Here is a 16,047-nt window from a genome sequence, read left to right as displayed (position 1 = left end):
AAATAGGTCAGTCAATAATGCTTGTAAAAATCAGCACTGGAGGAGATGTACCACTGCTTCACAGTTGCTATGATGGCATTGTTGCCCACATAGTCCATCTTTCATTGGCCCAAACAAATGGAAATCAGGAGAAGCCAAATCCAAACTATACAGGGGGTATGATAGACAGTCCATCCAAAATTGGCAATGTTTCCCACAATCTTAAAACTAGCATGGGGCTAGTTATAGTTACAGTATTACAAGAGGAAGGTTGTCTTCTTCTCTGGCCTGACTCTGGAAGTTGCAGTATTCATCTTAGTCAGTGTCACAATGTAGCTGTCAGAGTTGATGGTTTGTCTGAGTTCCAGGGAATCCAGAAAGACAGTGCACATCAATTTAGCCATTGACAGCTGCATCTTGAACTTTTTCTTTAATGGGGAATTCACATCTCCACTCCATAGACTGCTGTTTTGACTCCAGCTCATAGTGCTTACACCATACCTTGTCACTGGTAATAATGCAGTCAAGGAAACCACCACCTTCAGCCTCATATTTGTTTAATATATCATAATGGACTCATACATGGTTTTCTTTCTGCTCCTGTGAACAGTCATGGGATTCACCCAGTGCAAATCAACAACATTCCAATGTTGCCTCCATTGTTTGCAGTGCACTGATGTTCAACTCTGTACAGAGTTTCCTGTCATAATTCACCCAGATGAGCTGATCAATATCCTCTTTATTTTGTAGTTTGACAGCTGTGTGTGACTGTCCAGAATGTGTCTGTTCTTTCAAGTCACTGTCACCACTGCTGAAATGTATCACCCACTGCCTCACTGTGCACACGTCCACTATTTGTTCTCCATAAATATTCAGCAAGTATCAACTAATGTCAATGGGTGCCATTCTTTGCATGTGAAGGAATTCAGTTCCATATCTTTGCTTCACAGACTCTTTCATTTCAGGCACCATTGTATCAGACTGCCCCTCTTCTGCCACCTGTCACATGGCTATGGAGTGTTGGTGGGAAAGTTCAGCCTCTTTTGCCATGCCGCCAACATCCCCCTGATGCCATGGTCCAACATAGGAGGCATTACTTTCAGAGCAGTTCCTGTACTATCTCAGCTGAATAAGGAAGAGTAATATCATATCTCTGCTTCAGATACAGGAACATATAGAACAGAGTAGTGTAACAATGTAGGGAATCTCACAACCACAGAAAAGTCTTGGGCTTTCTTACTAGTACATTTTTTCTTTATACATAGGCATATGCACACACACGTTCATACAAAAATATTTGGCAGTTGGTTTGAACAGATGGTGTCCTATACATCTCCAGGGGAAGAGCCTGTGGAAACACAGACAAAATGCATATTACCATACTTAAAATACTCTATGAAAGAAATAAAGCACTGAAGAGAACTCTTATCCACGTGTCCAAAATGAGTCATAGCTCCCAAATAAGCCACCAGTACCTTAGGGTCGGATAAAGAAAAGCACAGTCATTTAACATGTGTTTCGCTGCACAACCAAAACTGTTAGTGCAGATTCTCAGCAACATTCACATCGGAAGACTGACATTCTGGAAACACAGGGCATCAAGATTATTTTTGGAATTGGATTTTACAAGCAGAATACTCAAAATTTTCCAGTAGAGGCGTTTTATGTCGAATGGGAAACAAACTTCAGCTTTATGTATGTTTCAACTCATCCAGAAGATAAATAAAATAAATAACTCCAGGACCTTCCAGAAAGATTCATCCTCAGGCAAAACAAATTCATACTAGGAAACACTAACATTGCTGACTTTTACTATCTACTTAATTCTCTCTATTCAGCCTCAGAAATTCTAATAGCTTATTTTATTTTGCAGTTATATCTCTGTGAATCCAAAATCAAGTGGCTTTAGAGTTCAAGGAAGCTTATAATGTAAATTAAAATATCTTCACAGAAATACAGATCTGCATAAAAAAGCATCTATCTTGCTATAATCCCAGTCTAGGGGGATTTTTTTTTTTTTTTGCTTTGGAGAGTGTTCAGAAAGTTACATAGTCAAAATGCAATTGGAGTTAAAATTCTCCTTCTTGAGTTTAATAACTGAAAACATTCAGATTTCAGAAGACTTTCCTATTTGAGGAAAAGACAGCAATATCACGGAAAGACAATCTACATTAGAGATACAGATCACAGCTTCTAGAAGAGTAACTAAAGGTAAAGTAGATGGCATCAAGCTGTCAGCAAATGTACCTTAGAGGATTCTGAAGAATTCTGAAAGGTTTTAAAGATTAGATATCATGAGTTAGGTATCATAATTTGTCCCTTTTGTCATTCAAAAAGTGCTATTTATTGAAGCCTATTTGTGTACTTTATACAAATCTCTCTTCCAGATTTCTCTCTCTCAAAAAAAAAAAATAAAAAAAAAAAAAAAACAAAAAACAAAAAACAACCCAACAAAACCCTGCATTGGTAATATAAATTGTGAACAATTCTATGTTGCTGTGTTTTATTCGGCTGACTCTTCATATTTGTTTTAAGTAATCCAAACAAATATTTAATTATCTGGCCCATCTCCATCACAGAATTTATTATTACTCTTTAAACATTTAGGACTTGATTCAGCTGCTTTCCCAGAGATCTATTTATTACATCAGACACCTGAAGATATCTACTGTTTCTACATAGAAATTGCAAATATAATGCAGGTCTTAATGGAGGAGATACAGTTCCAGTGGAGCCCAGTTGAGGATTGCACAGGATACTACCACCCCTTATACAGTTGGCCCTGGATTGGATATATGATTTTAATTTCTCCTAGTAGAACAACTCCGAACTAACTGCCTCACAAACTGTCTGAGACAAGTACAGTGCATTACTCCCCAGAAGTATCTGCTCTGCTCTACTTCCAACAGAGTGAAACCACCTAACTAGTATAGAAGGTTCAAGTAACTAAGTCTCCTCTTTAAAGAGAATACACATTAATATTTTTTTCCCATGAGATTTCCTTGAACCCTGTTGCTCTCTGTCTGGGTTTGCACTGTGCAGGTGCTGTGCCTGACAGCAATCTAGACAGTGCTTTTGTCTTTCCATTCTTCTAATGTCGAGTAGGAACGTATTAAAGAATGAATTTGCAATATATTTAAAACCTGATTTCAAAAACCAATTTAGTTAGCTATCTCTCTTTCAACAAAACACAAACACTTAAGAGCAAGGAAATGAATAGATGCCATCACAGACTGTCTACTGCTGCCTCAGAAATTAATGCTTGTATCTCATCAAGTGTAATGAAATGCATATTTCATTACAATCCAGTGACCTTACCAGCGACCCACGGGAAAGTAGGTATTATTAGATGGGGAGGGTTGTTATCTTGATTTCAATGGCCGAATATTTTTTTTAAAGGAAAGCTGTTACATGGACAACACTAGCAGCTAATTATCTATTGACAGGAAAATGCCATGGTAAGATACTCTTGGTACATTAAGAAACTGTGTATATCCTCAAGCAAGGACAGAAGAATGGTTTCAGTTCACCCAAGATTTATGGCCGGATTCTTCCTACTGGCTTTAATTGTCTCACATAGATGCTACAATCAATACTTGCAATGTCCTTGCCTGGTCTTAGCAAGATGACTCCGATTACCTAAATTACCTGCCTATCTTGTCTACACTCTGTATGTTGTCCATGAAATAGAAGAGTAGGAAGCCCTGCAGAATGAATCAGAGTGGGATAATCTCTTTTACTTTGTAATCAAACTCTTCCCAGCCAAACTCGTTGCACAGCTGTCCCTGCAGGCCTGCCCAAGAGATGAGCCTTCACCAACCTTTGTAGTCTGAAGGTGCACAAGGATTCCCAGCTATAGGCAGGTCTCCCAATCCCTCCACCAACAGGACATTATTTGGTTGATTTGCAGCAAGTTCTTTCCTCTTCCACCTCTGGGAGAAAAGGTGGAACAATTTTCAGACAGATCTATCTCACACCATTTACGTAAGGTGTGGTAAAAGTCCTGGAGGTCCGCTGGGTGAGTAATGTTGTAGTTAGTAAGAAGTCAGATGCCCCAGGATTCAATTGTGTATTTTGATAAACATTCTGTGCAATACATTTTGTGCTTATATTTCATAAGAGTTATGCTGTATTTATTACACAGTTTCCAGTAAATCTACAGTATTTTACATATGTAATTCACTTCAGTTTACAGTTGAAATGCTGTTTTGCAATAAACTGTCTGTCTCACTGAAAAAGTAATACAGGAACACTGTGTCTGATAGGAATACCAGTAGCTTTATTAAACTCGAGAAGATTTTATCTGTGTTCAGAGAAATTCAGCTCAAACTTGTTTATTTATTCTTTAAACAGTACCAATTTTAGATCATTACTAACTATGCTTTTATTTGATTTTCATTGTTTGAGATTTCAAAATATATGACAGCCACTGGCCTTACTGTTTTCACTAGGAATAATGAGGAAATTCTAAATATTGTTTGTCTACATCTCTGTCATTTTGGAAGGTAGAATGTTTCATTATTATTTTATTTAGACATACAAAATAAAATTTGACATACATCTTTGCTTCTTTTCTTTATTCTTATATTTAGACAACTAAAATGAAAGTTGACATATGTTTTTGTTTATCAGTGTCATAAATGCTACCTATAATCTGCCTGCACTTGAGCTTTAATGATGTGAAAGCCCTCTGGCCCTAGCTACTATATAAACAATCTAAAATATACTTTCCCTTGCCAGAATTACTCTATGACCTAAAGAGAGAAGGGGATGAGGAAAGGTTATCCAAAGGTGTTACATGTTGATTAGATAGGGTTGCTTCACTTCAACTCCCTATCTATAAAGGACAGAGTATGTTTCAAATGGTCTTTGCACTGCTATTAGCCTTGTGGTTTCCATTTTCATGCCAAGTTATTGACAGTGGAACACGTTGTGAAGAATGAAAAAACATGGGCGTTAGTAAGACATTTGCATGCATTTGAGTAGGAAAAAATAGTGGGTGGGAAGGATAGGAGGAGGAGTGGAGAGCTGTGAAAGACAAGTGGGGGCATTTGGCTGCAGCACTGCAGGATAAGCAACAGCATACAGCTTTACAGCAAAACGAGAAGCTAGGGCAAAATATCTTTCTAGTGGTGCCAAAACCACTAATACTGCTCCTCACTTTGTCGACCCCACTGGACACTACCACCTAATGTTTGTCTCTCCAACACCGATGAGACTTTTTCTGTCTCTTTTCTTTGATGATTTACTGGACATCACTTTTGGCTAACTTTGTGTTCCTCATTTCTAATATTCCTCTGCATTTGAAGTCTCTCTTACAGTTCTTATCCCTTTTTCTCACCATTTCAACCCCATTTCTTCATGCTTGTCATTCAATATGTGTCAGTGTTTACTTCATCTTCATTTCTAAACTTTAATAACCAAACCTAAAAGAAAGGCTATAGTCAACCTGGTTTTTATCTTCCCACTAATTTAAGTGGTACCATAGACAAAAAAATGAAATAAAATAAAATAAAATAAAATAAAATAAAATAAAATAAAACAAAATAAAATAAAAGGAATTTTATCTCATAAGTTCAGAAATATATGACAATATCACCATACTTACATAAAATGACAGTTCTCTCACTTTTATCCATGCTCAGCAGAGGTCTGACACTATGCCTAACACTGAGCCTCAGCACAAATCTCATTAAAATCAAGCACGTGCTCACGGCTTTAAAATAGGTTCTGCTGGCAACAGATATCTTTAACTAGCTGGAAACACTTAACCATCCATAACTATCTTTCTGCACTGTGCTTCTGCTTCTATTGCTGCATGATCAATCTTCATTCCTCTCTCTGTGCCTAGACAGAAATTGCTTTGGTTCTTGAAAATCTAACTCAAATTTATTCCTGTCCCCTTCCCTTCCTGCTTCCTACATGTGTAGAAACCTTTGCTTTCTATCAGCAAACCTCATTGAGAAGTAAACCAAACATACTCTGAGAGTCACAGTGACTTTGAGCCCTCTTTCCTCCTTGTTTTGCAACTTTTTACCCAAGTAATTCTACAGGCCGCCTGTGGGAAATGTGGATTCTCACTTCTTCAGTTTCAGGTTGTTCAGCAAGATATTCTGTGTATTTCATTAATTATTTCAACTTCCAAAGTACAATCTTTCAAAGCATGGTAAGCTTTTGATAATAGTTGTCTGCAGTAGTTTTCAGCCTTTGATTGCTTCCTATTTTAAGTAGCAATTTTCTCATGGTTAATTATAACCCTTCTAGAAATATTTTTCTTATAAAGTCTCACATTATGGTTTGTTTTCTGCTCTTTTATCACGTTCTTTTTCCTTTTTTGTGTGTGTGGGGTTTTTTTGTTTGGTTTTTTTTTTTTTTGAAGTTCACTTGATCTCTCAATAATTTGTGCTCCATATTTACTATCTCATGTATAACTCCAAAGGGGATAACTCACAGTAACTCAGGTTTACTTTAGTTTATATAAATTCTCTAAAATCTTATTATACTAAAGCTACTGATGAATTTTCAACTACTTTATCTATCCTTCTCTCCTTTTCTATCACTATACACAAGTGCTCTTACATTAATTGCTCATTGAAATTTCAGGGCAGACATCTTTAAGAAGGTTTTAGGTTTTTAGAAGTTGACTGATAAGTTAGATTTCATAACTAAGAGAATAGGGTGCAGCAAGTAAGCTCAAAGTTTGGAACTGAAGCCAGCAATGCATGACCACTGCTTTAATTGCAACCCAACAGAAAGTTTCTATTCTTTTGAAATCTACAGTCTTCCATCCCTTACTGAGGATGTGATGAGACAGCAGAATGAGAGGGCAAGGTGATTATGTTAATTCATCTATGATGAGACTGTCCACCCAAATATTTAAGAAGAAAGGAAACATGCATTCCTAACAGGGGAGGGCTTTTTAGAACTTTTTTCCTTTGGAATTCACTTAGGCTGAGATCCTCAAGAGTATTACTATCCTAATTTTCATTTAAAATCTGTGAAATCACTCAGCAACCAGGATGGCTGTTACATACATAAATAACATTTAATTCTTGACCTATTGTCTTTTGAAGTTCTTTTTACAGAGTTCATTGAAAGTAATGAAAAAAATAATAGCAACTGTTTTAACTGTGGTCTGAAATAGAAAACTTCAGATTTCCCAGTTACATGTTATTAGAAGCAAGCATATCCCTTTTATCTAAATATAACTCTGTATCTACCACCTTCACATGTAAAATTCAGAAGTTTAACTCCACCACTATTATCACTGAGATGCTTTTCCCAATCCACTTTCAGAAAAAGCCACCACAAATTGTTGCTGTATGTCATTTTCAGTATCAGTATTGCAGTTTCTGTCCACAGCAGATTAAAAGTCTGTTTCAAGCACCACTTTGAATTTAAGTAAATCACAGAAGCATTCCAGCTACCCCATAATCTCTACTGGAAAACTTTCCTGGCATATTTAAACTACAAATGTATTCCTATCAGCACCATGGAAGGCAGGAGACTGTGAAACCTCTTTGCTACAACATGGTTCCTGAGGAGAATGAAAGCTTTTAATTTAGCAATCCCTTTACTATCTCTATAGTATAGTATTATTGTAGCAGGGATAATTTCCTTTTAGAGCCAGACTAATCCAGAGTAATAAACACTATTATTCATTGTATTATTCATTGTGTTTATTCATTGTATTTATTCATTGTATTATATGCTATTACTTAATTTTATTTAAAAATCTCTTCTCTATAGAATAGGTTATTCAAAATGCCTGAAGTAATAATTATTGTAATTAATATGATTGCAATATATCAGTTTATATATCAATGAAGATCATTAGAAATAATTAGTTAAATGTCTTAAGTATTAGAGACCAGGAAGTGCTAAAACTGAATTTAGCACATTTCATTGGTTCATATACATATAAATGTTTTTGTTCTTTAAAAAAATAATAATAATTTTTTAAATGTATAAAGCAGTTTATACTGCTTCTTTAATACCTTCCTTACTCAGAGTTTGATAATGCAAATATTCCTTTTAAATTATAAAGTGAGCACTGCTGTAAGAACATACACACAAACACAAAATATCGCGTGCTGTAGCCAGAATTCATGCCCCTAGCATCAGACAGTCAGTGCTATGGTTCTGTGTTGTCAATGCACAGAGAGAGGCAACTCATGAGAGATTTATGACTTTGACAGCTTAAGTCACCCTTTGCAGGTGACTAACTTCCACCATGGGGCAGTTTTATACACATATTTAATCACTCAAGCCTATAACCTAACAGACATTTAAACCTCTACCTTCCATTGCTATAAATTTATCAAGGACACTTTGATCAGTCAAGCAGTGTCTAGTGAGACTTTCAAAAACAACTAGGTATCTAGGGCAGGATTCAAGCTATCTAAATTCAGATGTCTCCAATATGAGTGTATAGAGCTGAGCTGCACATGCAGATTCTGATTTCATCAAATGCAATATAGATACAGCATGATTCCTTTGATCAAATGTTGAGGTTTGCTAAAGATTGAGGGCTGAACCTATATCCCTAACTTAAATATATTTCGCAGAGAATTTCACTTTAACAGTCAATACCCTACTTGACACATTTTAAGTATTTGAATAACATTAGGAAATTTATCCTCACAGTCCCACTGGAAAACCTGCTCATTTTCAACAGAATTTGGATCAAACACTGATGGTATTCCTATTAAGTAGTTATGAGTATCCATTACACTGTTTGGCTATGATCCAAAGTGAATCTGATCATACATTACTGTAGAAAGGTAATTCATGAGACAAAATCAAGCAGAATCTGCTTCTCAACCTTCTCAATGGTGAGGCACAGTAAACTGATCTGGACTTACTTCTTCTGGATAGGAGTGACTTTATGGCTACCTAAAGCATTCTCATTAATTCAGGGCAAAGTTTCTATGCATTGCATGTCTTCAGCATCAATTTTTCATTTACAGTTTCACAGAACTCTTTGCCCTTGAAGAGTCATCTTCTTCAAATGACTGAACCTACTGTGTTACACTAAGGACAACTGTAAAATGTTTTTGAGAAGTCAAACAACATTTCAAAGTACTTTTTTCAAACTACTGATATTCATAATGCCAGATCCTTCATGGAATAGGAATGCAGCATGCTAACGTGATTCTGGCACTGGATATCCCTAGAAGAAGTCCGCATTATGAAACATTATGAGCTCAGCTACTTGCAAAGAATATCAGGCTGGGAATAAGCTACCTATTTTTCAGTTAATTAACTGAAGCTTATATTGGGGATATTATGGATTCACTATCATTCAGTCTCGCTCTAATAAAAATTGTCTATCTTTACCTGAGGTGTACACTGTATTGATCGGAAAATACAGTCTTGATATATGAAGTACTTGGTAAACTTATATCCTGCATTACAGGAGATCATTATTTCTGACCAATGTAGTCCTTTTTGCCCATAACAACTGAAGCATTCTCTCATTCAGACTTTGAACACAGGTCCACTGAATTCACTGGGAAACTTTTATTCAGTATCAAGAGACATGTCCCTGCAAAAAAAGCTAAAGTATGTAGACTAATTTTTCAGGATTCTTGATTGCTGAGAAGAAAAAAAACGAAAAAGAGTCCCATTTACTCCTGCGAAAGGGATTTACACAGTGGAACAGAGGGTTTCCATCTGCATGGACATGAATTCCATACAGGCAGCTTTCAGGATTGCTGTCTGTTACACTAATACAGTACTAGGTAGACTGTTCAGTAGAAAATGTGGAAAAAGTCAATATCACAGAATAAAAAATAATTTCTGGTTATAATTTCAATATTTTAGCCTAAATTTACATTTGTAGGGGTACATATTTTGTATGATCACTTAGTATGAGAATCAATTTTCTTGTTTTGAATGCAAAGGCCATATTACTGAAGATATCAGTAAAATGGATTTAGCCTTTAATTAGCTTGCTATTAATATCTTGGGAAAGAAATGTAGAATGTAGGGACCTCTAATTGTTTCTCACTCTGTCACACATTAATAAATAACAGAGATGGTCACTTTGCTGAGAGAGGTATAATAATACTCTATTCATATCTAAATTACTGTGGTGAGATACTTCATTGTGCTGTACATGGCATTCCTCAAATTTTAGTTACCATATGATCTCCCTAGGGTTCTCAGGTTGATGTGTTTAAGATTAATGAGACAGTGCGACATTTAAGAATATGCATTTAATTATTATGTGTATTACTACATGTATTAATACAATCTGACTTCTCTATTACATGTCAATTAAATGGTGTCTGCTTCACTCTGAGATGAGGACTCAAAACTGGGAGTATTCTTATTTACATTGTTCTGATAATGGCAGCAAGTCAGACCAAACACAGAAGCATCAAAAATTCCATCAAAAGTCCTCTATAGGGGCACCATCTACACAGCCATTTGAATTTGAATTAAGAGTAGTAGACAAAAGTTACAAGTACACTTAGTAACATCCATTTTGCAAGGACAACAATTTCACAAATAGGCGTGTTCAAATGTATCTGTGCAAATGCTAAGATGGAGCTTCATTGATGTCATGGATTTGGCTGGAATATCATTAATGACAAGTCAATACAGAAAGTTGACAAGTCACCAGTGGTGTTCCCCAAGGGATCATACCTGAAAGTCTACATTTCACACACTTAAATATCATCTGATAGACTTCTAATCTGATGTCTATTAATGTCTATTATGTAACTATCACATGGCTTTCTCTTCTTAGGTATCCTCTCCTTACTCTTTTCATAAAATGTTTCCCCTTTACCTAAAATGAAACCTCAGATTGGCTTTTTCTGTTACTAAATCCAAGCCACCTGTATTTCCAGTTTCCAAGTTAGAGGATCATCATATAAGAAAAATTAATTTAGCCAAGACACAAGCATGTCTCCTACAAGATATACCTATAAGCATACCTTTAATGTCCAAATCAAGCCCCTCCACGTGACTGCATCTGTAATACTGGTTAAATCAAAACTGCACAAACAATCTGGAAGTATAAGGGTTCTTATCCACAGAACACTGTAGAATTATAGTAATATTATCATGAACAGATAATAAGAATTCATTTGCAGTGAATTATAAGGGGTTTAAATCATTTAGTTTTTAACAGTCCTTTTACTTCTGCCTTTTCGACTGCATTCAAGGCTGCCAGTGCGTTACCTTGGCAGACAGACATACTCAGAATTACAATAATTCAATCTGAGGAGGTCATGAGAACATGAATCTAATGAATCTAGGCTAATAATTACAGCTCATTTAATTACCTCTGAGATAAAGCAGGAGTTGTAATTTTTTTATAATTGATGTTGCTGACATCTTTGTACCTTTTAAGTTGTATTAGTTGTAAAATCTGCCATGTTAATGTTGAAGTTGATAAAAATGTCACAAAGTAAAGCAAAGATAATGGAACAGGAGAGTCTCTAAATGTCAAATAAGTATAAAGGTATTGATAGATAGATACTTCACTGCATTTATGTTGCACATGAGCTCTGTAATAAATGTGAAATAAATGTAAAACTTGTGAAAAAGGAAATAAAGGTCTCGTGGATAAAATACTGCCGAGATTTTGTTTGGTCAAATTTTCTCAATGTGATTCTAATCTTTAAGATTGCTCTAAACTGTTATCATGAAAGCAGATGCTTTAGTCTGGATACCTGATGAAGAAATCCATATTATTTTACAAATAACCATATTAAATTATTGGCTAGGTTCAGGCCCTGAAAACTGTAAACTTGTAACTTCATGGCAACCATATTCAGTCAAATTGCCTTACTGAAGTTTTATATCTGCCATACCAGAATGTGAAAACAGCATTTTCAACAATTGAAAAAAGATCTTTTCTTACTCAGAGCATTGATTATTCTTTCTCCATAGACTGATCCTGTTCCATTTCAGCCAATGAGAGTTTTACAGTCATTGAGACTTTAACTTCAGCAGGAATAAGAGCAGGTCCTCTATGCTTAATGGACCTTGAAATTAACACAACTTCCTTTTATTTTTGCTTTTTCACCAACACCCACAGTACTGAGCTGATTTCAAAGCAGTATTTCAAAGCTCTATCCTCCTGCTGGACCTTGGCTAGCAGAGAACAAAAGAAGCTGAACAGAGGTCCCACATGAACAGAAGTTTGCTACGTGCTGTTGGTTGGTTGGTTCTTGAAAATAATGTCTGCCTTGGTCAGGAATTTAGGATCCCTTATTTCCGCACATCCTTGGCAAAATCTTGATGGCCAGGGATTTGGCCCATACATCCGAAAGACACTTAGAGGCCTGATTCACAGAGTTCCCCTGGGCCCAATGGGGCCTTGGGCAACATGCTGGCAACAAGAGTAGCAAGAAGCAGCATCCTAGAGAGAACAGTCTTCCCATGCACCAAGGACCAGTCTTCTCTCTGTGGTACAGCTCTCCAGTGTCAGGTAAGAAGGATCACTTCATGGGGAAAACAGAAAATCAGATGATAATGCTATATAAACAAACTTTTACAATGCTATAAAAAACAAACTAAAGTTGTACAGATCTGTCTCCTGCAGAGCAAGAACAATAATGTGTACTTTTTCTACCTTAATTTAGGTTAAAAATTCTTTGAAATTATTTCTGCCTGAATTACTTTTTTTGCGGCCTATTTGAACTGTATCAGTCATAACCTGTTATAAAAACATTATGAATATTTATTATTTGTAGCATCATCTGAAAGATGATAACTAAAACGCATCCCCCTGTTGCCCTTTAAAAAAATACCACAAATTTATACATGCATACACACAAAAATATACAGGGTAAACTGTACCCTGTATAAAAAGTACCTACTCAAAAAAAGACTTGATCACATTGGAATCATACTGGAATGAAAAAAAGAATTTATTCTTTGTGCAGTCATTTCAAAATAGCAGTATTGGTCTCAAATTCTGAATTCATCTTACTCACTTATTGTTTTCCTGTTTTTGTTTTTGGTTTTTTTTTAAGTTGTATTCGTACGAATTTCATTCATTGATGACCTAAGAAAGAAGACAAAGTTTTTCTATGTTTATGATCTAACATGAAGTGATAGTCATTCAAGCTTTTGGTGCTTCACAGAAAGTTTAGATACAACACTGTTTGTTATTTCAAAAAAACAAGAAGCACATTGATTCAGAAATTTAATGTGATGTAATGTGTAACAGTGAAAAATGGATGAACAAGACTCTAGTATCACCTATTAAAAACTTTTGAAAAACAGAGAAATTCAAGAGGGGGGAAGTAATAAACTCTTTACCTTCTGCTTCTTTGATCTATTATATACCAATGAAAACAACCAGTCATATGAAAAGAAGAAAATCATCCCAAAGTGTCACAGTGTACAAAACAAGAAGACCCTGTGTATTCACTTCTCTTAGCAGACTGTTATGACACAGCACCTTTAAGGACAACACCTCTGAAAACAAAAAATGAACCATATAGACCCCTCATCTCCTTTAATAATCTCATATGATTCTTCTGATATTTAGTATTTACTGAGATGCTGCCAACTAACCAGTTGCAATCGAACACTTCAAAACATTTTATTTTTTTTTCTGTACTGATGAACTAGAATTGATATCAGTTACAATTACATGAGTTTGAAAAATCACAGTTCTGTAAGACCTTTAACCAATGTAGCAATAAATTCTGTGGCTCCTATATGACATCACAATTACATTCATATTTCTGTTTTAGTATTTGCTAAAACTGTCTTTAAACTTATTGGAGCAGATCTTCTAGCTACTATTAACTTAAGATGTTCTCAAACAAAAGAAACAGAATTATGAAACAAACAAAAACAAAATATCTACTATGTGAAAGGTGTCTCCAAATGACTGAGCACTCCAGCCCATTCTAATATCAAAACCATTTCAAAGTGAAGTGATAACCAGAGTACAGAATTATGAATTCTTTAAAGCATAAGAGCAATAAATACATCTTGCCAATAAATATTTCTTAGAACAGGAAGAAAGTCAAATGATAGCAAGCCAAGAGAGGAAGTGACTAAGGAAAGGAGAGGAAATAATAGAGACAGAAGACATCAGTGATGCAGTGGGCAGACTGACGCTGCTTGTCTCTCAAGCCTACTCCCACTTACTGTTCGTGCTATTCACCCATAGACACAGTCTTGCATTGGTCTCCAAAGCATAAATGAGAGGAAAAGTTAGAAGAGCTGATGTGACAATAAATCCAGCTTCTTCAGCCAGAAAGTCTGAAAACAAGCATGTTATATTCTGTCTACCAGCAGAAGGCTGAAATATAGTTTTTGCTGATTCTTTGGATGACTTTTATCTCACCTATCTTGGACATTGACAGTGTAGACACTATCTGAATTAATCCCCTTAGTTCATGGAAGGAAGCAGGAATTTAAAGGCAGGAATTATCTGACCTAGTTTATACTATTAATTTAAGATCAAAAGTATTGGAAGCATGTCTTTCTATATGTTAGCTGTAGAGCACAGCTATCCAACCTTTTGACTTGCCTGGTCTGCATTGAGTGCAGAGGAATTGTCTGAGACGGACTGTAAAATACATAATATAGTTAATGTATATATATATAAATAACTATATATATAAAACTATTTTTCTTTAAATTAAAACATTAAAAAAAAAGAAAGCAACAGAAACATAAAACTAGTGCAATACTTTACCTTGTTTTTGTAAAATCAGTGCATGTATCAGGTTTAATGGAAGTGCTTACAACTGTTAGTGAGATCTCAAGGAGTTCATCAGAGATTTTTTATGAAATTTTACTCTTCCTTTACTTGATCCTTGAAAATAGTTGTTAAAAAATCTATGTACTACCAAAAAGTAGTGATGAGAATGACATGATTGTGAATGAGGAATATTTCTCTCTGCTCAGATAGGTCTTATAAAAGTACAGTAAAGAGTCATGATCAAATTTTTGGCTTGAATATCTGATTGCAACTCTATTCTTTCTGTTTGAAAATGTATTTATGATGGCTGAAAATGGAGCTGCAAATATACAAAAAAAAAAAAAAAAAAAAAAAAAGACTATTTTTGCAGAAATCCTGAAACCTGTTTTCACATTTCTTTATCAAAATGGAAATCAAGACTGCATATTTTTTGCTGTTTATGGGACTGTGTTTATCCAAAGTATCAAAATTATCTACCATAACTTCCATAATTTAATTTTGATTTCAAACTCTGTTATAGTCACAGATCAATTTTCACTTTGAAGACACACGTTAAACTTGACTCTATGATTCTATGATACATCAAATGTGAGCTGCTGGCAATTTTGTCATCTTCTATTCATGTTATAGGTCCCTCTTTTACCACCCTTCGTCGAGACTCATTCAGTAGCTATACCAGATATGTTGACAAAGGTCAATAAAATCACTGCAATGTAATTTTCACTGCTTCATACAAATCAAGAAATGTAGTTGTGTCTTTTAATGGCAACAAAAAAGCTATTTCTTTGGTGACGTTATGTTCATTATCAATACCTCTAATAAAAATGACTGGTTGAACCATACTTGTAGCATCAGTAATTTCATCTATCACCAAAGCATAACATTTGAAATTAGCAGCTTTACTTTCAAAGTTTCTTTCAATAGATTTTTCTCTTTCATCAATTTGCCTGGCTACAGTCTGGTGAAACAAGAGAGGAGCCTCTCAGTGAGGCTGAGTGGCCTCCATGATGGCATGGGAGAAGGGGATGGCCTCAGGATGGGCTGCACTGGGCTTCATATGGCTCATGGGCCACAGGTTGGATATGTCTGCATTAGAGGAAAATCTTTAGAGGAGATGCTAACTTTGGTCCGGATGCTGCTGATCTCTCGTTTTGGTCAAATGAATTCATCCAGATTATATACCTAAATCCAAGGAATAACTTGGTTCACACCACCTACAGAGACAGAATATTCACAGTTCAGTGTGTTAAGCCTATTTTCTGTCTGCTGCTCAACAAGGTTTACGTGTCTCACAATGCAGAAATTGTTCAAAGAGTAACATGCAACCATGCTGGTATTAGCTGTTTAAACATATAGCTATGAGATATTTACATTTCCAATTA

This window comes from Lagopus muta, chromosome 1 (genome assembly GCF_023343835.1).
Source record: "Lagopus muta isolate bLagMut1 chromosome 1, bLagMut1 primary, whole genome shotgun sequence".
Classification (NCBI taxonomy): Eukaryota; Metazoa; Chordata; class Aves; order Galliformes; family Phasianidae; genus Lagopus; species Lagopus muta.
Note: the sequence above shows the minus strand (reverse complement) of the source record.